General features: G+C 31.4%; 1 pseudogene; it reads right to left on the reverse strand.

Moving 5' to 3' along the window:
- Positions 1-645: 645 nt before the first annotated feature.
- LOC121391539 overlaps positions 646-27,243 on the reverse strand; it is a 46,215-nt pseudogene continuing 19,617 nt past the window's right edge.

Raw genomic sequence — 27,243 nt, forward strand, 5'->3', positions numbered from 1 at the left:
GAAAATTGTACTAACCAACAATGCAATGTAATACTGAATTTGAAGTCCTAGTTTCCATACTATACCCTTATAATAAATTTAACAATAACTTGGACTGCATTAATTGGTATAGCTATTATTATGACAGAGATCATCATAGATTACTGAGAAATATTTGATAGTTGAATTTTTACTGTTACTGAGCCATCTGTGATTGAATCCATTACTCAAGCAAAAGTTCTTATCCAATGTCAACAAAAAGGTTGTGGTGATGTAAGCAACTAATGACGTGAACTTGTGTTCTTCATGTAATAAATTTCACATAGAGTTGTTGTATGTGAAATTGATCAGTTATGGTAGGAGTGTGCTACAAGCCAGTACATACTGTAACCATATATACATTGTAATTTAATTATGTTTTAAAAAATTATTAAAGTTATAATGGCAGCTTACTTGGTAATTCTTTTTATCTAATGATTCCTGTTGGCTTTCCTCCTCATTTGTATCTTTTGATGATGTAACTGAGTAATGATTTTATCTTTTCTCTGTCAATTGAAGAGTTAGTGAGCTAATCATCTCCTGTAATTTTATAATCTCTTGTTGTCTGTCAGTAGCTACACAATACACAATATAAGATGCTGTACATTTTGAGTAGTTATATAATACCTTCTCTTCTTGGACAGTAGATGTGAGGTCTTCTAGTGTTTTCGTCTTGTCAATCAGCTCATATGCATCTATGTCTGATGACACCAAATAAAGTTTTATAAAGAACATGAGTACCTTCTTGTTTGCTATCAAGTGGTTCCTCAAGTTTTTGACTTAGAAGTGGATGACTAGTTTTAAGGAGATCTCTCACCTCTAATATCCTAGACCTCAGATCTACAATAGATAAAGTAAAGAACTATACATGTTGTTAATATACCTTTTATGTTCTCTGTTAAATGAACATTTCTTTCTCTCTTTGTTTCTTAGTTGTAAAGTAAGAGATGTTATTATCTCTTGTAATGATTGTAGCTCCTTCTGTAATTCTATAGAAATACAAAGCACATGTACAACACATGTATATTAATATTAGATTTAAACATAATAATTATATATAATAACAGGAACACATAACAAAAAAAAGACAACCAATGGAACCAGCAAGAAAATCCATCCAATTTATTAAATTCCATGCAGGTATAGAGAACTTAACAGATATTATGATGACATGAACACATATTGAGAAAAGAACATGAAACTTCCACATCATTGATTAAATGTCAAGTAAAGCTCTAAAGTGATATGAGGTTGGGAGAGCTATGGTATCAATTTTAATAAGTTATTGATCTAACTATAGTAACAGTAATTATAGAGCTCACCTTTCTGTGTACACTTTAACTGACTAACTTCTAATGACATTGTTTTTTTTAATTTTGATTCAATAATTCTTGGATCTACAATAATTTATATTAATGATAATTATAATGTTAATTGAGTCCTATTTAGAACAATTATAGTTTTTGTGTAGATATATGTCATAACATTTTATATTTTACTTACCTTCATCTTCTCCATTAACTGACTAATTCCACTTTCTTCTCTCTCCATTAATTGTACATTTAGTGATTTTATTTCCATTTGTAATGCCTCAATCTCTTCTTGTTTCTCTACTAATACTTTATCAGTAGCTATAGAACATAACCATATATGGTATGTACTACTAACAGTACTATACCTCACCTTCTTTATGTCTGGTTAAGTTTTCTATCTCTAAGGTCTTTGCCTTGCTCATTTTCTCTGATAGTTCCATCTTCTCTGTTTACATTAGGTACATAGTTATATCTCAATTAATGTATATGTACCTGATAAAGTGTCAGTTAATGATTGATACCTTTTCGTTTTATACCACGTCTAGCATAAAAAGTTTCTATATGATGCATTGGTTCATGTTCAATAGGATTCTCCATATACTTTATATTGGATAATGATGACTGTGTAACAATTGGCTCACATTGCATGTCATCAGATTCTATTTCCATTTATAAGAAAATATAAAATTAACATTATATCACTTGACAACAGTAGGTAGTATAGGTCTAAGTACGTATGAATAAAATAACTAACTTTGTTTCGTCTTTTCTCTCTCTAAAAGTTCATTAAGAACATCCTCTTTTTCTTGTAGTAACTTAACAAGTAGAGATACTTCTGGTTTCTCAGAATATGACCTAATATGATCATAAAGTGAGAATATATTTAAAATAATACTTACAATACAGTCACTAGATCAACATTAACTTTGTAAGATTGACTTGACTTGTCCCATTTAATGTAAGTGAACAACTTGGATTCAGGAGAGCTTTTCTCCAATATTACTATAGGAAGACTAAATACTAATTCAATACAACCTTCATAGTAATTCTCAAAATGTAATAGTGCACTAGTTTGAAAACCAGTAGTTTGGCAAGGTTACGTTGAATAGCTTTTACTTCATTTCCAGTAATGTAGACATCTGCTGACACTTTAAGAAGAACTTCAGTACGTTGAGATTGAGTGTGGGGAGGAGCACATGGTATTTCGAAAATAGAGCGTTTCAAATAAGGAATGAGATGTATATCTTCATATTTCTTTTAAACACTTCCTTTCAGATTCATCTCCTAAAAATCTTAACTATAACTTTAAGTGCGTCATAGTTGAACCATGTACAGTGTTTGTGGACAACTCAAAAAGCACATCAGACACACTGTCATCTCTTCTAAAGTCAAACACCATTGGGTTCATGTGGATCCTTTTTGGAAGTGTCATAGCTACATACAATTAACTGAATATCTCTTGGATTAACTTCACGCTTTCTAAATGATTTCATAAGTTGAGAAACAAAGACAGCATAAGCTTCACGTACATCACGATTGTCATCCATTAGCTGGTTTCTCACAGCTCCTGGTCACTCTCAGTTAAATCTTTCCAGTTTGGATAACGATTTTTTTCTTTCTCTGGAGCAAGGTAAAACATTGTTGTTTGTGGCAATGATATCATTCTCTTCAAAAGATATTTTAATATAGATTCAGCAACAAAACGATCTTCCATTTTCAAGAAAGCTTTTACCAATTCTTTGGAAGTAGCTGCACTACCATTCTTTCTTTTCCATGCCCACAACACCTCAATCTTCTTTTGTACATCACTTTTATCACTTTGTGAAATACTACGCACTTTTCTGTTGATAAATTGAGACAATGACCAGCTGCTATATAGTCATCATTCATATGTTGTGAGACCTCAATGAAAACTCCATCATCACACTCTTTATCTACCTCTTCATATGATAGACCATATTGACTTAATAGACTTGAAAGATCTAATATAAAAAGATATTGCAATTATATATTATACAAATATACAAAAAAACATAATTATTAGTGATACTTAATTTTTAATTAACATATTTTCTAGTCTACTATTGTATATTTTGGGTGGAGTCAATATCTGTCTCACTAGGTAAAGCCATGAAAATTAAGACTCAAAATATATATTGTAAAACATGAGAATAGATCAGTACCTTAACTTATTTTATAACAATACTAAAACTTAGCAATATCTCATAATATGATGATTGTTTAACTGTTTGTATGACTAAATGTTTGGTGTGATTATTATCAATATTGTCAATTTAAATATAATATATTATTTTAACTAGTTGTATTGTAATAGTATAACAACAAGTTATATAGTGAGTAATTAATTATGGATTTCATAGTAATCCACCTATGAAAACTGTATAAATAATTACATAGCCATGCCTACTAGCACTCTATTAATTCTTCATACACTACATGTGTGAAGAATATATGATATATGAATACTGTTAATAGCTATAATCAGATTCTTTACTATTAACAGGAAATCATATACTCTGTTTATGTTAAGAATGAACATTAACTCATTGTCTAGTGGGGAATGACCAAGAAAGAAATGGTTTGTACCATTCAAAACACCTTAGATGTCCATAAACGTTATCAGAATACTAGAGAACTAGTAATCTAGGAAAAGATGCTAGTTATTTACTCATCACAGACCAGAAACCTTACAACATAGTACTATAGTAATTGAGTTTCATTCGGTTACATAACAATGAGCTTTTTAAAAATATAGACTTCTTTCAAGCAACATGGTCTTCAATTAAATGTCACACTTAATTAATTCTATTTATTCTAACAATATTAGACTGGGAATGTCTCAACGTATTGACATTGACATACCTCGGTACAGAGGACCTAAAGTTGACAGCTCTGCAGCAAGATCTCTACCAACAATTGCTGCTGGTCCACCAAGATCCTCAAGAATTCTAACAAGACAATGACAATGTGTCTGTATTTCCTCTAAACTCTTCCTCAACTTCAATCCAGTTTTAAATTCGTTAGCTATGTCAGCAAAATTCTCACTTCTCATAACAGACTCAGATATCAGACTAACGGCAAATGCTTCCTCAGTAAATTTTGTTATACATCCTTGTAGAGCTGAACTGAGGTTGGCATATTGAGAATTAAAGTGTCGATAACGGCTTTCCTGTAGCTTTCGAGCGAGTCAACCATTGTCATAAAGAAGGCGAGGCTTGTAAACATTGAAATAACCCCACCCTATTTCGACAGCTATTAATAATCCTATGTACAAAACAAAGTACCAAAAATGTTAAAATTGAAGTTTAATAATTCCATTCAACTACATGGAAACACAAAAAGCAGATGACGTTAATAATTACACTATAAAACAAAACAAAACAAAACAAACAAAGATATTTAAAATATTGATATAAAAAATCATTATAAAGTTTAAAAATATGTAATACAATATTAATATTTATTTTTGTCTATATTATCATGTAAGTTGTCATTTATGATGTACTTCAATATTTTTGAAACAATATTTATCATTTGAAAATATGCTATAAACATTGAAGCTGGAACATGTGTGTAATAATAGTGACATCATTTCTCTATGGCACCTTAATGAACAATAGCTACTCACAGATGTCATTACAGTATTTCATATCAGCTCAAGTTTATAATTCTTCTTGTAGTAAGTCTTATGTCCATTTTTTTTTTTTCTTATATTTCATTGTACATGATAGAACATGTATACTTATAGCTGAAAATATTGCTAAGGGATCAGGTTGATGATTTTTGAAATTTGGCAACTTTGGATGCTACACTTATTTTAATACAATACATTGTAAACTTTATTCTCTCCATTATTCATACTATATTCAATACAGTACATGTACATGTACTATGCATTCATGTCGGTACATTTACAAATGTAGATAATAACATTCTTAACTATAAAGCTAATACTGACACTTTCCTTATATGAGTGAATTCATACTTAGCTTGTATGTTTGAAACTATAAACTATGAAATAGAATATAGTCTTCACATTGTATACTCAACTCCTCTATCTTGTGGATATCTTTTATAATACCAGTGGTAGTCTTAGGTACTGATGTCAAGAGTAACTATTTCTGTATTATTTGATAATGTGTTTGTTGTTGTTGACGTCTTCATCTCTAGTGACCATGTGACTTATTGTTATTTTATTTGTTGTGTCAATTAATGGTAGGTCATATACAACTATACTAGTATATATATAGCACTAAATAGTTGAATTATTATGACAGACATCATCACAGAGACAATACTAACTGTGAAAACTGTTTCTTTGTTTTTTATTTCTTTGTATCTAAAAGACTGCAGTCATTATAACTCATCCGTGTATTATTATATGAGAATATTGAATATTGAACTCTTTGTATTAATATATCTATTATATCTATAATATTATATTATATCTATAATATTATATAGAGAGAATTCTCTTTGTACAAGAAGAGTATAATAAGAAACATAACTTAAAGAACATGGGACAATTCATATCAAATTATTCAATTTACATATTTCAATTAATACTATTACACAAGTAGATCTGTCATATTGTATGTAATTATATACTATATTGTTGTGACTTCACTTGAATATATTAATAATTGAACTGTTACTTGACTACCAGTGCTACTAACAAAGGAACAGGGAAATCAATGATTTAAACTAGTACTGTAGTCTATTGTTATATTGTTATAATATATTTGTATTGTCACTATTATCATAATATATCACATGGAGAACAGAACTATAATAAAATGGTTCAAGTAAGTATCCATATTTTGAATTTTGGCTAGAAGCTGAAGAAGGACCATCCGAAAAACATTTATGATATTTCAGGAAATTTACTTTAGTCATGTATAGCGTCAATTATATTATTTGGAAAGAATTGTTATATTTATGATAACATTATTACCAAAAGTTTATTTATAATATATAATGTAAAATAACAGATTATTGTATTAAACAATATTACAAAATTATTTTGTATACTCCATAAAAGTATAAAATGGTTCTATAACAACAATAACATTAACCCTCTCATTCTAAAGTGTGTTTGTTAGGCAATAATATACCTAAATGTCCTAACATCACTAAAGACTATTGCAATGATAATAATATAGACACTAACTTGATGATGTTCCAGGAATATAAGAAGGTCAGTGATATAGATGGTATAAGAAAAGGGATAAAAATGGCCACTTGTCCTACATCTTGGGCTATTAAAAAGAAATGGGAAGAGGACTTATCTTATAGAACTAATGATTCCAATTACCTCATGCATCCATCTGTCTAGCTATATATTCATCTACTCACTCATGTAATATTATATCTATCCATTCACCATTAATATGTATGTCAAACTGTCCATCCAGTCTATTAATCCATCCATTTATCTATTATATCATTATATTTTTTAAATACAGAATCCACAATAGGTTGTGGTGTCTCATTGTAAACGTCTGCCTGAGTAGTATTAGTTCCAAATACCAAATCAAAAGTGAAAGTCTTTATAAGTTCTCTTATACTTTTAACTAACTAGCAAAAAACTGCTAACTATTAGATACAATCTAGCTACTAATGTTAATAGAACTAAGTTTGTTTAGTAGTAAGTTAATAGTTGTAGTGTTATCAAGAAATCTTCTGTAGGAGTGGTCAATTGGACAAGTTGAGTTTTCATTATAGAAGAAGCGAAATATAAAAATTGTTAACTTTGTTAGAAGACAAAGACTGGAAACTAAAGTATTTAACTAAAAATTGACTTATTTGAATTGGAAAGAAAAATATTTAGTGAAAATGTAGTACAAAATTATCTAATAATTAACGGAGTCTATTATGATTAATGTACAAACTCTTCAAACTTTTATTTTTAACAGCAACCTTTTGTAATTGTTGTTCACCAAATGTAGTAATTTTAGGACATTTAATGAGAGACAGATATTGTAATGTGTTATTGTTAACGATGAGATGAGAGAGATGAGGTATATCATTATCAGTAATGTTATTATCATTATATAACCATAATCCCTTGATTATTTTATTATCGGTTACAGCTGTTGTTAGTAAGTGGTAAGTATCTGGTAAGAGAGGTGAGGAGATAAGACGTAGGTCCTTCATTGTTTTGTTATAAGTTACTACTTGTGATAGTTGACTGATACAGTTACTATCAAAATGAGTGTTCCTTATATAAAGTCTCCATACTTGACATTCATTAATATCAGTTAATAGTGTTAATAAACTTTGAGGAGATAATGAGATGAGATCAATACTTGTTGTATGTTGTTGTCTCTTTAATTGATGTATCACTTTCTTTACATTCTGCCACAGTAGATGAAGTAAGTGTAACACTATCACTAGTCCACTTAACACTTCCAGTGTCTCCTATAAAAAACATAGTTACTATATAAGTCCACTCAATACTTCCAAGTCACATAAAACATAGTTACTATAGCTAATACACACTAAACAACATAGCTATACACACTCTACTAGCTCAACTATGACTATAAAGACCTAACAAAGAAGATGACACCATTAATAGTGTTAAGTTATTATAGCAACAATGTACAGAGATGAACTGCTTCTAAAAATGGACTTAAATTTACTGAGTGTTATACTAATAATTTACTCTATTAGATGAACTGAGACATGATGAGGATCTCAATATTTACTAGAGTGACAAGAGGTACACAGGGTATTGAACTGTCAGATAGTCATCAGTGAGAATGACTCAGTCATGTCACTAGTCAAGATGATTCACAATTAAGAAGCAATGCTCTAGCATGAATCATCATGATGTCTGATAAAGATTTTTTTGTTTGTAGTTTGTCTTTTGTGTGTTTATATCAACTTCATTGACGTTCTCTTTTTACTTTGCAAATGTCATGTTGTAATAAAACATTAAATGTAGTGTTGTGATATGATAACAAATTAATCACTACAGACAAAGTAAATGGATTACTTTCATAATGGCTGGATTTGCTCCCATCCTTTTTTTAAGCTAGGATAATGATGTTTTGATATGCACAATTGAAAAGCTGATATGGTAAGTAACAGTGTCAACAATTGAGAGTTTAGTATACTACTACTACTACTAATTATTATTATTATTATTATTATTATTATTATTATTATTATTATTATGGTCTTATTATTGTAATGTATTGACTAGCTATATATATAGCCACTGATCTGACTATTTTGTTCAGTATACTAACATGAGTTTATGAGTTTAGTCATGATTGATTTAATCCAGACACTGCAGTAGTAAGTATTAGTAAAAAATTTGGTTATTCATAGCTATTCCTACTATACGTATTTTATGATATATTCTGACACAATTACTATGAATGCCTCATTTGATAAAGCTGACAGTAATCTGTTACCTCAGCCACATATGAAGGAAGCACTTAGTCATTCAGCAACTAAGTAACTAAACCAAAAAGCCAACATTGGGTAAACTTACTTTCACTAGATGGAGGTACAGACTTTACGTTATCAGGCAACTTCTCTTTAACAACTGGCTTGGTAAGTGGATCATCATCAGTATCTTGTAACTCTAATACTACAGACATAGCTTTCCTAAGTTAGCTGATAGGAAAATATTGTCAGTATCAGATGTTAGAAAAGCTTCACCTAATAGTAATAGAAGGCAGGAATTACTCATTAAACAACTATTAGTAAGTATCTTAACACATGCAGTAACTATCATGCATACCCCCATAATCAACTGGTGTTTTTGTTTGATCTTATTGGATAGGAAGTTTTAAATTTTACAATTATAACATTTATCCATCAGGTCTTGTTCCTTAAAAATAATAAACTCTAGTTTTAGATGTCATGTGATAATATAACAATATTCATTTTCCAACATTTGAACTGCAATTCATTAGACACAACAATATCAGTGAATATATCATTCATGTCCCAAGAAAATCAAAGATAACAAACTACTTTACACATACAACATGGTAGGCTGAGGAACAAGATGGTTATGAGCTTTTTTAATGCTAAATATTTTAATAGTGAACTCAGTAATGGAGTGAACTAAAATAATAACTTGTATACTACCTTTTAAAGGTTGTAGAAGACTGGATGACTTCTCCTTATCCTCTTGTTCTATTGGAATGTCATCTTTCATTGGCTGTGACTCTAACAAATAAAGATGGTCTCCTCATATAGATCTCACTACTACTCTATATACTGTAATAATATAATATAGCATTCTTTATATTTAGGTTTGTTTATTAAATTTATTGTTATTATCTATAAATAGTGTTGTGCTTTGCAGAGTATATTAAAACTAATATATCAACAACATCTGCTTATTTTGTCTTGTAAATAGAGACTGTAGAAAACCTAATGGCTTCTCTTTAACCTCTAGTCCTGGTTCTATTGGTATGTCATCTTTTGTTGCTTTCGACAATCCTTTCATCTCTGACTCTACTAAATAAAAACATTAAATGCTTCCTCTATACCACTACTCTATTGACAATATAAATTCAATGGGTATGTCAAATTTATATTAAATTGATGTGACCGCAAATTAACTATTTATACAAACATTATTGGCAGATTTGTTATTAAAGTAATTCACCAAAAATTCATTAAGGAGTATAAAATGTAGTGCTGTCTTTGAATATGACTTACTTTCACTAGTAAGAATTATACCATGAGTCCCTTCAATTGACAATGTTTTTTTTTTTTTTAATTCTAAAGTTAAGACATTTTTAGAATTATTGTTCATATATTATGACAGCTCTATTATAGATACATGTATGTTGTTTAATTTACCATCACTAGTAGAAGGTACAGGCTGTACACTAATATCAGATGTTAAAAATGCTTCATCTACGATAAGTAGTTACATTATCACATTACTATATTAGGTACCTTTTTGTGCTCTTCTCTGCAAAACACTTGTATCTATTTCAATCTCTTTTAATTTTGAGGTAAGTGATACAATCATTCCTGTAAAGATTTTATTTCTTCTTCTCTCTCTACTACTTTTGATCTTTAATGCTTTCTCTGAAGCTAGGAGAGTTATATCAATATACAATACTACCATATATGGTAATACTACATGTACTATATACTATAATAGTTTTTATATATAGTGATATGAGAAAGCTAGTATGAGGGATATTTTAATATTACATACCTTCCTTTCTTGAAGAATAGACATTAACTCTCTAATCTCTACTTGTTGCTGTTCTGATGTCTTCTTCAATAAATGTAACTCAACTAAAATAGAGTATAGTTTATAATATAGTACTTGTAATGTTATATACCTTCTTTGTCTTTAAGAATAGATTTTAAATCATCTATCTCATTGTTTTCTCATTAATTGTTATCTCCTGTACTTCAAGTTTAGTTCTCAACTTCAAATCATCTTTTGTTTGTCTTCTATATTTCTTGAACAGTTTTCTATAAAAGATTGTATCTCAATACACTACATACATAATACATGTTAAAGACATTGGATTACACTGATTTATAACATCATTTTGTCATACGATGTGGTTACTAACGTTATCTTACAAACTTGTTGTGTATCAAAAGATTAATATCTCATCACGTTTAAGGACTTCCATTGAGGCTAATTTTTGAGCATTTGTAATGCTTGTAAATAGGGGTTGAAATGATGATTTATGAACTTCATATTAAGAAATGAATGCAACGTGATTATAGGTGAAACAGTAAAAACTTTGCAAAATTAATTTGTGAAAGCACTGCTATTTAACCTGTATAACCTAAATGATCCACTATGTAGTATTACATTCTATATTGTGACAATTCATGTTTCCTTACTTTCTTTTTCTTTAAGGGCTAATTTTAATACATCAATCTCCTCTTCCTCTCCTTCAATTCTGACATTTGTGTCTCTGACATGAACCCCACTTTATTAGCTAATAATACAAAACATAATAGTGTAACAAATACAATATAACATATAGAAATAGTGTAAAACACCTTTACTGCCTGGCATGCCAAACAGTCCTACAGTTATTTAGAGCTATGCAGTATATAACATTTGTATTCTGCCAGCTCCCAGTGTTGAATATAACAATTTAAAACAACAATTAATTACATTTAACTACATGTACTCAAACCACAAGTGTCTGTCATTAAAGAAACAAACTCTTTAGCTATTTCTAATAAGTTTATGTTATCAGTACAGTCCTTATATGTATGTAACAGCATGACATGGTTTAGCTCCTCTTGGATCATAGTACTTCGCAGGTAATTTTTTAGTTGGATAAGGTTGAAAAAGTGTGTTCCGTTCAATTAATACTTTTGTTATAGCAATAAATTTTTACAGAAGGTAACATGACCACACAATAATATGTAGTGATTGATTGTTAATGTACACAAATTAACACAATAACCACTTCAGTCAAGAGGTTATTGTGTACATAGTCTTGAGTGCAAAACAGGGGGCTTAGCCCCCTGATTTGAAGTTGGGAGGGCTTCAGCCCCTGCAAACCTTTCCTACCGCTATGTATACAAGTATTACATTAATGGTTATGCGACATGTGTTAGAGTGGGAGCTTCTAACTAGCTTGCTTCTCTGCTGCTATCCTCTGGATATCTTATGCAAGCTTTCAAAGTCAATATCTTACTGTATTATCTTTAAAGGATGATTTTTACAATATAGTCTTGTTACCTTCTTGCTGTGTGAGTTTAGTTCTCAAATCTTCAATTTCCAGTGTCCTTTCTCCTACTAATTGTTTCTGTGTCTCCAATTGCTTCTCAAATGTTTTCTGGTTCTCTTTATCTCTCTTTGCCAAAGATTTCATTTCCTGTATCAATAGCATATTGATACTGTTGTAGTAAAAGTTTATATATACCTGATCTTTATTGTTGATATCCCAAATGATACAAGGACCGATAGAAAGTCGATTCGAATTAATCCTCTCTTCGTCACTAGTTCAAATTGTCTCCTGAGCAATGGCAATGAGTGGACCAAGTAGAGTGTGTGGAAAGGTACAGATAACAGTGATTGAGTTACTTCTTTAATGACAACTATTTTGACTCTTTTGGCTAATTTTTTTAAAGAGACAGCTAAAATATCTTCAATATCTTTCAGTGTGTAGTCATCAGTAGGATCCCAGTCAAGGACAAATTTTGCTGTCTCACATTTGAGAAGACAAGGGATTTTTGATACTAAAAAGTTTTCATTGAGGACATAGTTCAACTGCTATTCTTGTGTGAGAAATGTTCAACAATTTCCTTGTATGCTTCAATGTGTGGTTTGCTTCTTCAATGTCAAAACTGCTCTACAATAGCTTCTAGATAAGTGATATCAATCAATGTAAAGTTGTCATGCACCAGATTCAGGATATCGTTCAGCAATTGTTTTAGCACCTGCTAACTCTTCTGGTTTCAGGGTCAGAAAATAATAAAGCAAGCTTTTAACTTCTTGTGAGATGGTTGGCTTTAGCAATAGAAGAACGAATTTTGAAAATGGCCTTTGCAAACTCTTCCTCATTGACTTAACCAGTTGGTGTCATACTTTTAGGAATTAGTACTCAGTTGTAAAACACTATTATAATTATAAATTATACTATTAATATATTATAGCTATTATTATATTATATATTGTAATTATAGCAGTTATAATCACTCCATTCTTACTACTATGTACTTACTTGATCTGTAGTAGGAATTTATAGAACTTGCAGTGCTAAACTAAATGTTTTGCATTTGGTTTCAGCTCAAAACTTGCTCTTTAATACAAAAAAATACTATATGTTAAATCAACTATTAAGTTGGTTACCCAGTGGGAGTACTGAGAACTATTCTTATAACCAGATCGTTGGACAAGCATAGTGTCGCTGAAGCCTTTCGAGAGCGGGCCATATCTGTCCCGTAAGAGGTATCATTACAAGAATGGGGGGGATCTAGACATAACTCGTCGTAAACAAACTTTGTAGAATGGAAGGTTGCGCCACATTTACCAGGGGGCATCCATGACAGTAGTTTCAGTACCTGTCGTAAGGCAGTTCACTTTTTTGGTTGGGCTGCAACCCGCAAAAATGGTCCATATTATCGAGAAGTTTAGACTATCTCATCAGAGGTACTTTCCCAGGGGCACCGTGGGTTCCTGATGTACTATGTCGTGCAATTTTAAAATATCTGCACCACCGAAGTTTACCAATAAAATTATCCTGAGTTATACAGGGACAATTTGACCTAATTACATTGAGTATAATTTAGATATACAAATTTAGGAATATTGCAGTAGTTGCTAAATCACTAAAATATAAGTTCCAAGGACACAGTTAATAATATGCCTAAAGTACATCCCACATCCATACAGATACACTACAGTAACTTACTAAAGTCTTTCAAAATAGCATAGCTAATGGACGACATAATAGAAAACGATTTTGCAGGTAACACTGGCAAACACTCCAGGTTGTTATATTTGGTAACGGACAGCATACGTACTGCTCTCAACAAGACTATTCTTCTTGGACTCAGGGATTGTCTGTAGATCTCTAAATTAGTAAGTGTTTGTTCTGATCTTAATATTGAATCCTCAAAATGGAGAGTCGGTCCAACACCAACGGCGCATGAAGAGACTGTGATAGAGTGGCATAGTGACAACCAGAGAATATACAGCAACGACCAGGTTTCAAGGACTGATCTGATCACTGGGACCTTTATATATATTGCAAGGAGCACCAACTAATAAAGATGTTTCCTGGTCTTCTGGAAATGGTTTGAGATGATATGTAAAGGATTTATAGTTCATGTAAAAATAGCTATCAATAGTTATGTGTAGGTACTCACTATACTGGTTGGATAGTTAGTTTCTGCTTAATTCTCTTGTCTCTTCAAAATTTAGAAAACACGTTAGCTAGTACTTTGATGTAGTTCTTGTGATCTGAAGAACTGCAGTACGGTACAGCAGACAAGCGAGCTTTGTTCTCGTATATTATCAACAGAGACCTCTAGTGTCTCCACTCATCAAGGAGCGCTACTTCACTGCATACATCTCTCACCTATAACAGCTGTGGACATTTGGACAGGATAGATCAAAACTTGTGAGCAGGACTGCCGTTCTCCGTTACTATTAAATTATTGAATGTTATTTTCAAAAATAAGAGAAATTAATAGAAATTATTGCATTAGTTTTCATATCATACCTGGTTGTGTAAATGTTTTCAGACAAACAAAGGTTTCTTCATTCTTTAAAAACACTAGCTAGTTACATCCCATGATGGTCTTCCATTCTCATTACCTTGTCAACTCTGTCTCAGCCAAAAAGTTTAAACATTCTGAAGAATCGAAACTCATCATAGCGGTTCCACTCAATCTTTGTGCTAGTGTAGGCTGTAGTATACCCAACAACAGACCTACTCAAACCATCTCGATATTGGGAAATATGCTTGTTAAGATTTCCAAGACATCACTCAAGTGAGTTATATTGACAACGAGGTCACAAAATTTAAAAAAAAAATACCTGGAACGATTACCATGTATGACTGTAGCAGTCAATACTTCGTAGGAATATAATACAAAAGGGACAATTATCTAGCTATTACCTAGTTGAGCCTGACTCAGAATAGATATGCAGGCCGCGCTTCACATCACTTGTTGTTTCTTCGCTCTATAGCTCGCTAACCTTTGAGGTGAAGGGTCGGAGTATACGTATACGATTGTGCCACGACCATTGAACTTTATTTCATTTATTATACTATAATAAAGCTCTCAATAGAATAGGCGGATAGACAGACTACATGCAATATGATAGGATAAAAATGAGGGGCAGATATTGTCTATATAAGTACATAGAAATAAAAATTACTATATGAATAGTGCCAAGTGATCGATGCTTTTGAACAGTGTTTTAAGTGGTTATAATTGAAGGCAGGATTTATTAAGGTCACTAGGAAGAGAGTTCTTACAAGACACAGATGGAGGGGCTGAAGGGCAGCAGAAGATTAAGAGAAGGGAACTGAAAACATTTGTTAAGATTACAGTGTCTAGATCTTGCAGGGAGAGATTTGAAGTGATCATAATAGAATGTCCTTGGGGATTTGAGAGGAACCATTCATAATTTGAAGAGAAGATGAGCTAGCTAAAGATCATTATGTCAAGGTAATAATATATATGTATATATATATATGTATGGTATTGATGGCATAGACAGAACTGACATGAAGTGGAAATGATGCATTAACTGGTCATAAAGAATGATCTCTACCATGTACTACTCAGGGACAGTGTCAATTTGTTAATGCATTGATCTTATTATTATATTAGTATTATATATAAATTATATCGTTACACTAGTTGTAATACTCTTATGATGTGTTTTACATATCAAGGACTGTACTATCATGTTAATAAAAATATATACATTACTGAATATTCTCTGTGAAGCTTAGTTACTTATAAAATGGATATGTCACTTCATTCATCCATTATGAGTAAAAATATAGTTACATAATTACTACCTACGATTAATATATAGTGTGTATCCATACTGTACATCAACTTAATGTAATAAATACAATTAATACAGAGTTTGAATCGTGGGTACATTAAAAATTTTATTTTAAAAACAAAATATTTGGCAAACGCAATAAAGTTATTACATAGAACCATCTGTTTTTTAACTCATCATATAAATTGATCAATCATGTAATCTTGACACTAGGATTACATTAATATAATAGGACAGAAATGATGTTCGTTCATTGTTCTATAAGACAGGGTTACAAAATAGACTGTATATAACCAATTTGGTCATTAGGTTTCATGAACACCACAGCTAGTGACAATGTAGAACGATGAATCCATAGTTCAGTAAGATTCTCCTTTTGCCAATTGGTTCAGTCTTTCTACTATATATCAGCTAAATGGTGCACATTGGCAATCATTTGACTGTTTGTCATAGGAATATCTACTGAAATGAAACATCCACAAAATCAATATTGTGAGACAATATGGATTATGAGATCAGGAGAAGTGTCATATATCATCATAGCATAGAAAGGTCCCACATACCAGGAAGTAGTAGTGGTTTTAGAGAGACTACTAGTAATTATCTTTAGAGTATTAGATAAGAGAGGTGAGGAGTAAAGTAGTAGGTTTCTTATTGTATTGTTGTAAGTCAATAATTTATATATGTGACTAAATTGAAATAGGATCATAGATAATTTTCATGATCAAATATGTGTTATTTACTCATAAGATCTATCTGTGAACAAAACATCCGGCTTGATTGTTCTTTCAGTTTTAGTTCAGGGTACAAAAACTTTAATAAGTTTATATAATACATAGAGATATGCAGATAGTAGTAAACACAATATTGATTAAAATAGTGTTTTATTTTTGCTTTAAAGACATCAAATTATATGTTGTAAAAAGTTGTTACGATAATATATAAACATTATTATTGCCATTATATATTATAATACAGGAATTCAAACACTATAACATAGTTACTTTTGTATATTGTTACTATATATATTGTAGTATGTATTGTATATGTATAGGTACTATACATATGTGTGTATATATGGTATATGTACAGTATATTGATAGATGTATTATTGTATTGTGTAGATTGTAGTGTATAATTGTAGTATGTATAATGTACTATGATAATATGATATGCTATGTAGTATATATATTGTACTATGTATAACCACTGTACTGTACTACATATTGTATATATGTATTGTACATATATATAATTGTATCGGTATATTTATAGATTGATTAGTATATTAAGATACTGTGTATATTGTACTATGATATATTGCCCTATGTATAGTTACATATGCATTTGAAGTGCCAACAATGGCATGCAAAACTTTTATACATAGTTTATGTAGGTGTGGTCAGTTCTACTTGTATAAAGCAAAATGAGTACAAAGAGTATAGAAAAAAAAGATAAGCAAAAAACCTATGACCATTCATATCAAAATTATTCAACTTTCATACTTTAATCAAGGGTATTACACAAGCAGATCTGTCATATATATGTACTACATATAGCACACTGTAAAACTTACTTGAATAATATATATAAATGTAGATTGACAGCCAATGCTGCTGACAAAGAAATAGCTGACAAAATCACTGATTGAAATATACTGAATATATCTAATCTATAATTATTACCAATTTTTAGGTGTTATAATTCTATTTGTAAATGTTAGAAATAAACAATATCAAGCGTTTATGTTAATTAATTGGTAGTGAATGATAATGTCCAGTGGAGAGTTTAATTATAAAAATTGTAACTTTGTTAGAAGGACAAAGAACTAGAAAACTAAAGTATTTAACAAAAAAAATTAACTTATTTGAAATAAAAAAGTTAAAAAAATAAATTAATGGAGTTATTGCCATTAACAAACAAACCATTCAAAACTTATATTATTAACACAAACATTTTGTAATGTTGTGTCACCAAAGTTTAGTAATATTAGGACAGCTAGTAAGGTATAGCACGTTGCAATGTTTTGTTATTATCAATAAGATGACAGGAGATGAGGTATATCTTTATCATAATGTATGTCATCATACAAGTTATAATCTCCTTCATTCTTTATTATTAAGTACGTGCTGTTGTTAGTAAGTGGTAAGTATTGGTAAGAGAGGTGAGGAAGTAAGATATAGGATCTCCATTGTTTTGTTATAAGTTACTACTTGTGATAGTTGATGATGCAGTTACTAGCAAAATGAGTGTTATCTATATCAAGACTCCGCACTTGACATTCATTAATATCAGTAATATTGTTAATAAACTTGGAGGAGTTAACGAGTAGAGTTCAATACTCCATGTTGTGGGTGTTTGCCTCTTTAATCGATGTACCACCTCTTTCATTTGCCAAGTAGATGAAGGTAAGTGGTAACACTTAATAGTCCACTTAACACTTACAGTGTCCTATAATAAAACATAGTTACTATATAATATTGGACATACATAAACAATAGCGATACAACCACTCTAACATGCGTAACATGATTATTAAGGCATAATGAAGAGGACAATGCTAGTAATTGTGTTAGGGTGCTATGACAACAATATATAGGAAAATAACAGTGGCTGAGATGAAGTGGTGCCTGGAGCTACTTAACTTTGCAGCTCGTTTTCTTACAACTTATACATATCTATACTAGGCTAATGATAAATTACAGTAAACAATGACAGGTAATATTTATAATAATATCTAACTGAGGCGTGAAACAAGTCTGCAAATTGTGTGTATTTGATGTCAAGTAGGCAAAAAAAATTTTTGCTTATTAGTAATAATAACAAAAAATATTTATAGCATTTGAAAACCATACCTATTCCACTGAAGGTCTTGTGCATAGCTTGTAAGGTTGGTATTCTAACTTGTAATGTATGCAGTGTTGTTATTATAAACTTGTAATGTATGCAGTGTGTTATTATAACTTGTAATGTAGCAGTGTTGTTATTATAACTTGTAATGTATGCAGTGTGTTATTAAAACTTGTAATGTATGCAGTGTTAGTATTATAACTTGTAATGTATGCACTGTTGTTTATTACATGTAACTTGTAATGTATGCAGGGTGGTGGCGAAGACTGGTTAATCTCTATTAGATTTCTGTTTCAATCAACATCTTTTGTATTGTATTGTTATCATTGTATTTTAAAACAAGTGCCTGGAATATGAAAGATATGAAACGTACTAAAATTACAAACTAGTTTGTAGCTACAAATAGAGTTAGTCTCATCATCAAGCCACCCACTCTATGGAGACCAAGGGTAGACCCCAGGAATTTGCTATATGCCAATCAAAATTACTTAACCTCACTGCTATGACAATATATGATCAACATTTAATCCAGTAATTTACTAGATATGATGTATATGATATAAAATGACTAGGAACATGAGATGGAATAAAGAAAATAACTATGATTGGTGTCTAACTACATTGAGTCATCACATCTCAATGCAAAGAAAGTGAATAAATAAATGTACAGATACTCATACTCCAGTGGTAGGAGGGACCAAAGATATAACTGTATAGTATGTTCAGCCCCCCACCACCTGCAAATTCCTACATAAAGGGGTGTAGCTTAAGAATTATGTACAATTCTGTTTCGCAAGGATTACCCACACCCATAGTAAATAGTCTGATGTTTTAGCTTGATTTCATGGGACAGGTGCAATACAACAATTTATCCAGGTGCTGTTCTTAAAAAAATAACTCTAGTTTTAGATATCACATATAACGCCCCCCTAACAATATCATATTTTCAACATTTGAATAGCAAATTTCATTAGAAACAACAATACCAGTGAACATATTATTTCTTATCCCACAAAAAATAAGCAAAGATAAACTAAGACTACTTTTCAACAATGGGATATGGTAGGCGTGAGGATAAGATTGAAAGGCTGTGAGCATTTTTGATGCTGTATATTTAAACACAATGGTGGAGTTAACTAAAATAATAACTGTTATTATACCTTCTAGAGGTTGTAGAAGACCGGATGATTCGTCCTATCCTCTTGTTCTATTGGGAATCAATCTTTCATTGGCTGTGACTCTAACAATAAAAGAGGTCTCCTCAGTATAGATCTCACTACTATTCTATATATACTAACAATAATATATAGTATTCTTATACCTTTAGGTTCATTTAATAAACCTTTATGGTGTCATTATCTTAAAATAGTTGTTTTGAACAGAGTATATTAAATATATATATCAGTCAAAATAATAACATTTACTTACTTTTTTGTAAATAGAGGACTGTAAAAAACCTAATGGCCGCTTCTTTAACCCCTCTAGCTTTTCGTTCTATTGGTAAGTCATCGATTTGTTTCTTTTGACAAAAACTCAATTTCATCTCTGACTTACTAAATAAAAACCATTAAAATGTTCATTGTAAAACTACTTTAGATCTATTTGATAATATGAAATGAAGTTCAGTGAGTATGTCCAATTATATTAAATAGGGTGTGACAACAAGGTATAGTAACCACTTACATAAACATCATTGAAAGAGTTGAGTGCATTACTTTAAATTAATTTGCCAAAAATTCATTAAGGGGTTTAAATGTAATACAGTCCATTTGTATTAAATTTACCTGTACCATAGTAGAAGGTACAGGTTGTACATGATAGGGGAACTTCTCTTTAACATCTGATTCTGGTATTACATCATCAGTAACATTATCTTTGACACTACAAAGCCAAATAATATAAATATATATCACATACCTCCCGATGTAGTGTATTTACCTTTTAGTAATGGGACTCTTCTTGGCTAGTTTTTGTTTTTAAGGGATCCACATGAAGTGGGTCAGCTGTAGGGGAGTATTGTCACCCCCGCCCCCCAATATCAGATGTTAAAACAGTTTGCCTACTTATAAGTAGTTACATAACATACTTACCATATCACGGGTACCTTGTATGCTCTTCTCTGAAATATTTGTATCTATTTCCCTCTCTTTTAATTTTGAGGTAAGGGACAAAACATTTCCTGTAAAGACTTTATTTCTCTTTCTCTACTACTTGTGACCTTAAGGTGTCTTCTCCTGAAGCCTAGGAGAGTTATATTCAAATACCAATACTACCATATATGGTAATAAATAAATGTATTATAATAGTTTTATACATAGGGACATGAGAGAGATAGATGAGAGGATATTTTAATATTACATACCTTCCTTTTCTTGAAGAATGGATTTTAACTCTCTAATCTCTACTTGTTGATGTTCTGATGTTTGCTTCAATAAATGTAACTCAACTAAACAGATTATTTTATAATATAGACTTGTAATGTATATACCTTCTTTTATCTCCAAGAATAGATTTTAAATCATCTATCTCCATTGTCTTCCATTAATCGTTATTTCAAGTACTTCAAGTTTAGTTCTCAACTTACATCATCTTTTTGTTTGTCTTCTAATATTTCTTGAACAGTTTCTATAAAATATATTATACCTTATATACCCAATTACCACTATATACTTAAAATATTTTAATGAAATCTTTGTAATGTTTGAAATGATACATTATGATGTTTATGAACTTCTATTAAGGTGTGAATGTAATATAATTTGTGGATGTGGTGGTAAAAAAAAACTTGTAAAAAAAAATGTAAATTAATTTGTAAAACCACTGCTATTTAACCCTGCATACTGTAAATTGAGAAATATTAGTGTTGGTTTAGCTAAGATAGCGTTAGGTATAGGTATTTAAAGTCACTAACTTAATTAACATTCAGGACCACAGATCATGTGCACGCTCTCAGTTACCACAAGGAAAAGTGATCACTCTATCGATGTTCAAAGCTGGCATAGCACTAGTATGTCTCTTCTCAAATGGTTGAACTCTGTGAGTAACAAAGGGCTTCTCACTATTGCCACTGAAGATCAACCATCAAGGCTATTAACAGACAAGTGGAGAAGGAAATAACGAGCAAGGATATTAAAAGAAAGAAAGAGGGGACATACTACTTCACTTTATGATGACCCCCAAGACACGTGCAAAAATAGCCAAGTATGCCAGAGCCAATGGAAACAAAGCTGCTATTGATAAATTCTCTCAAGGACTTGGTAGCCCATATCAGAGAGTTCAGTACAGAAACATTGCACCAAATCTGTTTTGTGAAAACTTTGTGAGAACCATATTCACCAAGTTTTCATTCCAGCAGCAGGATGTACTGAAGAGTTGCAGCCTCTCAATCAGCCATGAATCAAGAATTCAAGGCACCATATGAAAATCTTTTTACAAGATGGTATTAAAATGAAGTAAAACGAGCATAGATGAGGACACCCCATCTGGAAGAAGTAAAAAATTGACTTAAAAAACTAGTATTGTAAAAACCACTGCATGCTAACAGGTCTTATTTTGGCTATATCTAAAAACTCAGGGAAAAATAGTGGACACTGTAGGTACTGGATTTGAGAAAGATGGAATTCTAGACTTCCAAACCCCAAAGATGGTGATCCTCATTAACAGTTATATCTAAACTTGAATTTTTCGCTAAAATTAAGTGTTCGCCAATTGTGTTCATTTTTCTAAAACGTTAAATATTTTGGACAATTAACTTTCTTGATTACAGTAAGTCTAAATAATCCACTATATAATATTAATGCTATATTGTGACAATTCATGTTTCCGACTTTCTTTTTCTTGTAAGTGCTATTTTAATACATCAATCTCCTTTCTTTCTCTTTAATTCTGACATTTGTGTCTCTGACATGAACCCCACTTTATACCTAATAATTACAAAAACATAATAGTGTAACAAATACAGTATAACATATAGAAATAGTGAAGTAAATACATTTATGCTGGCATGCAAACAATCCTACAGTTATTTAGAGCTATGTAGTAATATATGCATTTCTATACTATTAGTTGGTATTGGTTGCATGTGGACAATTTAAAACAAATTAATAATATTTAACAACATATACTCAAATTACGGATGTACACTCAATGATTAAGCTCCTATACTATACAAGTATTATATTAATGATCCTGTGAATTTTAGACTTGGAGCTTCTAACTAAGCTTGCCTCCTTGCTGGCTAGCCTTTGATATCTATGCAAGTTTCAAAGTCACATGTCTTACTGTGCCTCTTATTTAAAGGGTGATTTTACAATTATAGTCCCGTTACCTATCTTGTTGTGTGAGTTTAGCTTGCAAATCTTCAATTTCAGTGTCTTTCTCCTGCTGAATGCATATTGTGTTCTCCAATTGTTTATCAAATTTTTTCTGGTTTCCTTTATCTGCATTACCAAAGACTTTCATCTCCTACATTATAAAAACATGGATATGTTTGTGGTATAAATTTAATATACCTCATATCTTACTTTGATATCCCAAATGATACAAGGACAAAGAGAGTCGAATTAATCCTCTCTCTTTATAAAGTTCAATAGTCTCTTGAGCAGTGGAAATGAGTGGACCAAGTAGATGCAAAGGAAAGGTACACGTCACAGTGATGGAGTTGTCTTTTTTGACTGAAACTATTTTTCCTCTTGGATAATTTTTTTAATGGAAACTGCTAGAATATTTCTGATATCATAATAGTATAGCTGTCAGGTAGGATTCCAATCAAGGACAAACTTGGCTGTCTCATATTTCAAAGGAAAGGGAACTTTTGAGACTGGGGAAAACTTTCCTCAAGACACAGGTTCAAGTGCTACATCCTGTGAGAACTTTTCAACGATATCCTTGTATGTTTTAATGTGTTAGTCTTAGCTTCTTCGATATTGAATGTAACAATTGCTTCCATATAACTTAATCAATGACAGTGCATTTGTCATGCACCAGATGCAGGATATCGTCAATTGTTTTAGCACCAGCTAACTCTGGCTTCAGGTCAGGAAAACGAATAAAGCAAGTCTTTTAATTCTTGTATTGATAGTTGGCTTTTAGTGATAGAGGAAGAATGCTAAAAACTGCTTTTGCAAACTCTTTTATAAGTGATCTAAAGGTAGGCTCCATATTCAAAGGAGATAAATAAGTCAATAGTTGATAAAACAGTAGATACAAATACTGTTAGGATTATTTGATTTTAACAACTTACTTTGATCTGTAATCACTTTATATACATAGTACGTCATGGTTAATGATTCCTCTTGTGTGATCATTTAAAAGTATTTCTATGATTAATTACTATACAGTAAAAAACTATAATTACCTTTCTATTACTTGACTGTAGTCTTTCAAAATAGCATAGCTAATGGCACATTAATAGAACACGTTAGACAGAACTGGCAAAACACTCCCAGGTTGTATATTTAGTACGCACAGAGAACGTACTGCTCTCAAACAAGAATATTCTTATCTCTCGACTTCAGATGTGCCTGTAGAGTGACTAAAATTAGTAGTGTTTGCTCTGTAGTATTATTGAGTCTCAAACATGAAGGAGTGCACACACCAAACAGGGACTCATGAAGAGACTGGGTATAGAGTGGCATAGTGATAACACAGTACTATAACTTAGCACACGTCAGGATGAATATTTACTGGGACCTGGTACTACATTATAAGGAGCACTAGCTAATGAAACTGAATGTATCCAGATCTTTGGAAATGTCTGGTGCTCATTAAAAAATGTTTGGGGAGATGATCATTAAAATATAGAAAGTACAATATAAGTATGGTATTATGGGTATAGAGTACTAAATATACTGGTGCAGTCGTCTTATCTGTCATAATTCTCTGTCTCTTCAATTTTGACACACACTTTAGCTAGGACTTTGATATTCTGGATCTGAAGATACGGACAGTACATACCAGCAGACAAGAGAGTTGTGTTCTCTGTATTTTCAACAGAGACCTCTAGTGTCCACACTTCATCAGAGGACTCACTTAACTAATCTTTCACTTATAACAGCTGTGGACACTTGGACAGGAGTAACAGAATTGTGCAGCAGACTGCATTCTCCTGTTTACTATTAAAATGATCATTATTTAATATATAGTCCAGATATATATAGTGTGTCATATAATACCTGTCTGTATAATAGTTTTCAGAACAAGTGTTCTTCCATTATTCTTCGAAAGAACTACAAAGTTACATCCCCAAGATGTCTACCCTCTCAATTCACCTTGTCAAACTCTTCTCAACCAACAATGTGAGACACTCCTGAAGAATCGAGCTACATAATATGATGATCTGATTCAAATCTTGCTAGGTGTAGGCTGTTAGTTTACCACAACAGACGACTAAATGAAACCATCTGCGATATGGAAAACATGTTTAAAACGTCTATATATCACTTAAAGGTGCTATCTGATGAGGAAGGTACCAGATTATCATGATGACTGATATGTTCATATCATATAGATTATAATACAGAAGACAATTGTCATCACAATCTTACTAGTTGAGCCTGATAGAAAAAGGATATCAAGAGTGTAGCATCAAACTTGTTTCTTTGCCATAATCATGTTCGGGTGTTTCCGCTGTGAGAACCACTCCCACACATGGACGACAGTCTATTAGGGGGGGCTCATTATTAAACACGTGCGGCCACTGCGAAGGCTCGAGGTTAGGTAAAAATTTATCTTTATAGAATTAACTGATAATAAATGAATTTTTTTTTTTCTATAAGAAAAAAAAAAAAAAAAAAAAAAAAAAAAAAAAAAATAACAAAAAAAAAAGTTTATACAAAGTGCTAAAAATCAATATCTCATCTATGGTCAAAAAAATTCTTAAGTGTTAAAAAAAGATGAAGAAAGTAGGCAGTCTGAAAATAAAAAGCATGGCCTTGGACTCTGGACCTTGGAACCGGTCTGTTGAGGGTTTATTTGGGACTAATGTATATGATATTAACAGTTAAAGTAGAAAAAAAAGTACAGTATCTTATCAGGATACTACACTTTTATCTATCAGTACTATATGTAAATAGGTGCTAACTCAGATGTATTTAATTGATGGCAACTACAAGATCAGTGTTGAATATAAGATTGTATCTTGTTAGTCTGAGCCTAAGTCTCAGTACTGATTTGGACCTTGTCCTCTATCAGTTGTTGAGGGTCAATTTGAGACTACTGTTATATAGATATTCCCGTATAAGTAGATACTATTACAGTATCTTGCTAGAATCTTCTTGCATACTGTATTTAGGAGATACATGTAATATCGCAGTGCACAGATGTAGTTGGTCTTTAAGTGTCTACTACAAGGCTCCGTCTATACTAGTGTTGTGCTGTTCTTGTCCCTAACTAATACTTAATAACTAATGTTCTAATCAGTACATAGTACAGTGATTCCTATGAGAAGGGAGTATAATTACTATTTTAAGTTGATTCTAGATTCTCTATATAATTCGCACCATATTTTAACTAGATCAACATACTGATTCGCAGTTCACTGTAGTTGGTCTATGTGTCATGTGTACTGTACCTTACTATGGACAAGTACTGCTTACAAAAATATATATGTACCATTATATTTATATGTTGTTTGTTAGTATTCCTAAAGGAAAGACAATGGGTTGCCTGTCTTTTACTCTTTACTTAACTATCACTGTATGATTTAAATACATGCTAGTACATAACTATGACAAGTACTGCACAAAATATATTATGTATATAATAATCATACTAGTTGTTTGTTTAGTGTAGAAAGACAAAAAGTGCCATAGGGTACTCTAGGAGGAAGGTAGGGTCCATTGATGAAAAATTGGAGCAAATGTTGCAAAAAATTAGTTAACTTTATATAATACACTATTATAACATGAGAAAGTTTACCAGCGCAGTTAATAACCCAGATACACAAGATGATCATTTGATCTCAGTAACATAGCATCACCACTAATGACAGGTAATACTTCCTTCAATTCATTAACAACTGACAGTTACACAGTAACCACAACGATGAATAATGTTGAGTGTTGTGACTTGTTACTGATATTTACTGCCATAAAGTGAGTAAGGATCAGGGTACTCTACAACAGCAGCTGTCTAGAGGAAAAGAATTAAAAGGACCCTACTTAAGCAATGCAGGACTGGAGGGGGAGAGACCATATGCTTCCGAGTGTATAATATATAGATATACTTGTCTTGCTCGAGGGTCAATTAGAGATGACTGACCGAAGCGCTATTCTATTATAGCTACATTTACTTGCTAACAGTGGACAAAAACAACATACACAAACACTTTCAGTTGTTAAAGTGTTCAAGGGGTAAATGGGATGCAGTAACTAATGTGGTTTTCAAGTCTCCCTAAAATCCAATGGAAAGAAGAGATTGTTTACTTGTGTACCTGAAAATCTTGGTTGGGGATTCTTTAACCATTGGCCTTGAGGAAATTTTATTATTGCATTCATGACTATATTTTTATGATTGTTATACTTATACCCGGAAATGCAGTGAAAC

The sequence above is a fragment of the Gigantopelta aegis genome, unplaced genomic scaffold (assembly GCF_016097555.1).
Source record: "Gigantopelta aegis isolate Gae_Host unplaced genomic scaffold, Gae_host_genome ctg2600_pilon_pilon, whole genome shotgun sequence".
Lineage (NCBI taxonomy): Eukaryota > Metazoa > Mollusca > Gastropoda > Neomphalida > Peltospiridae > Gigantopelta > Gigantopelta aegis.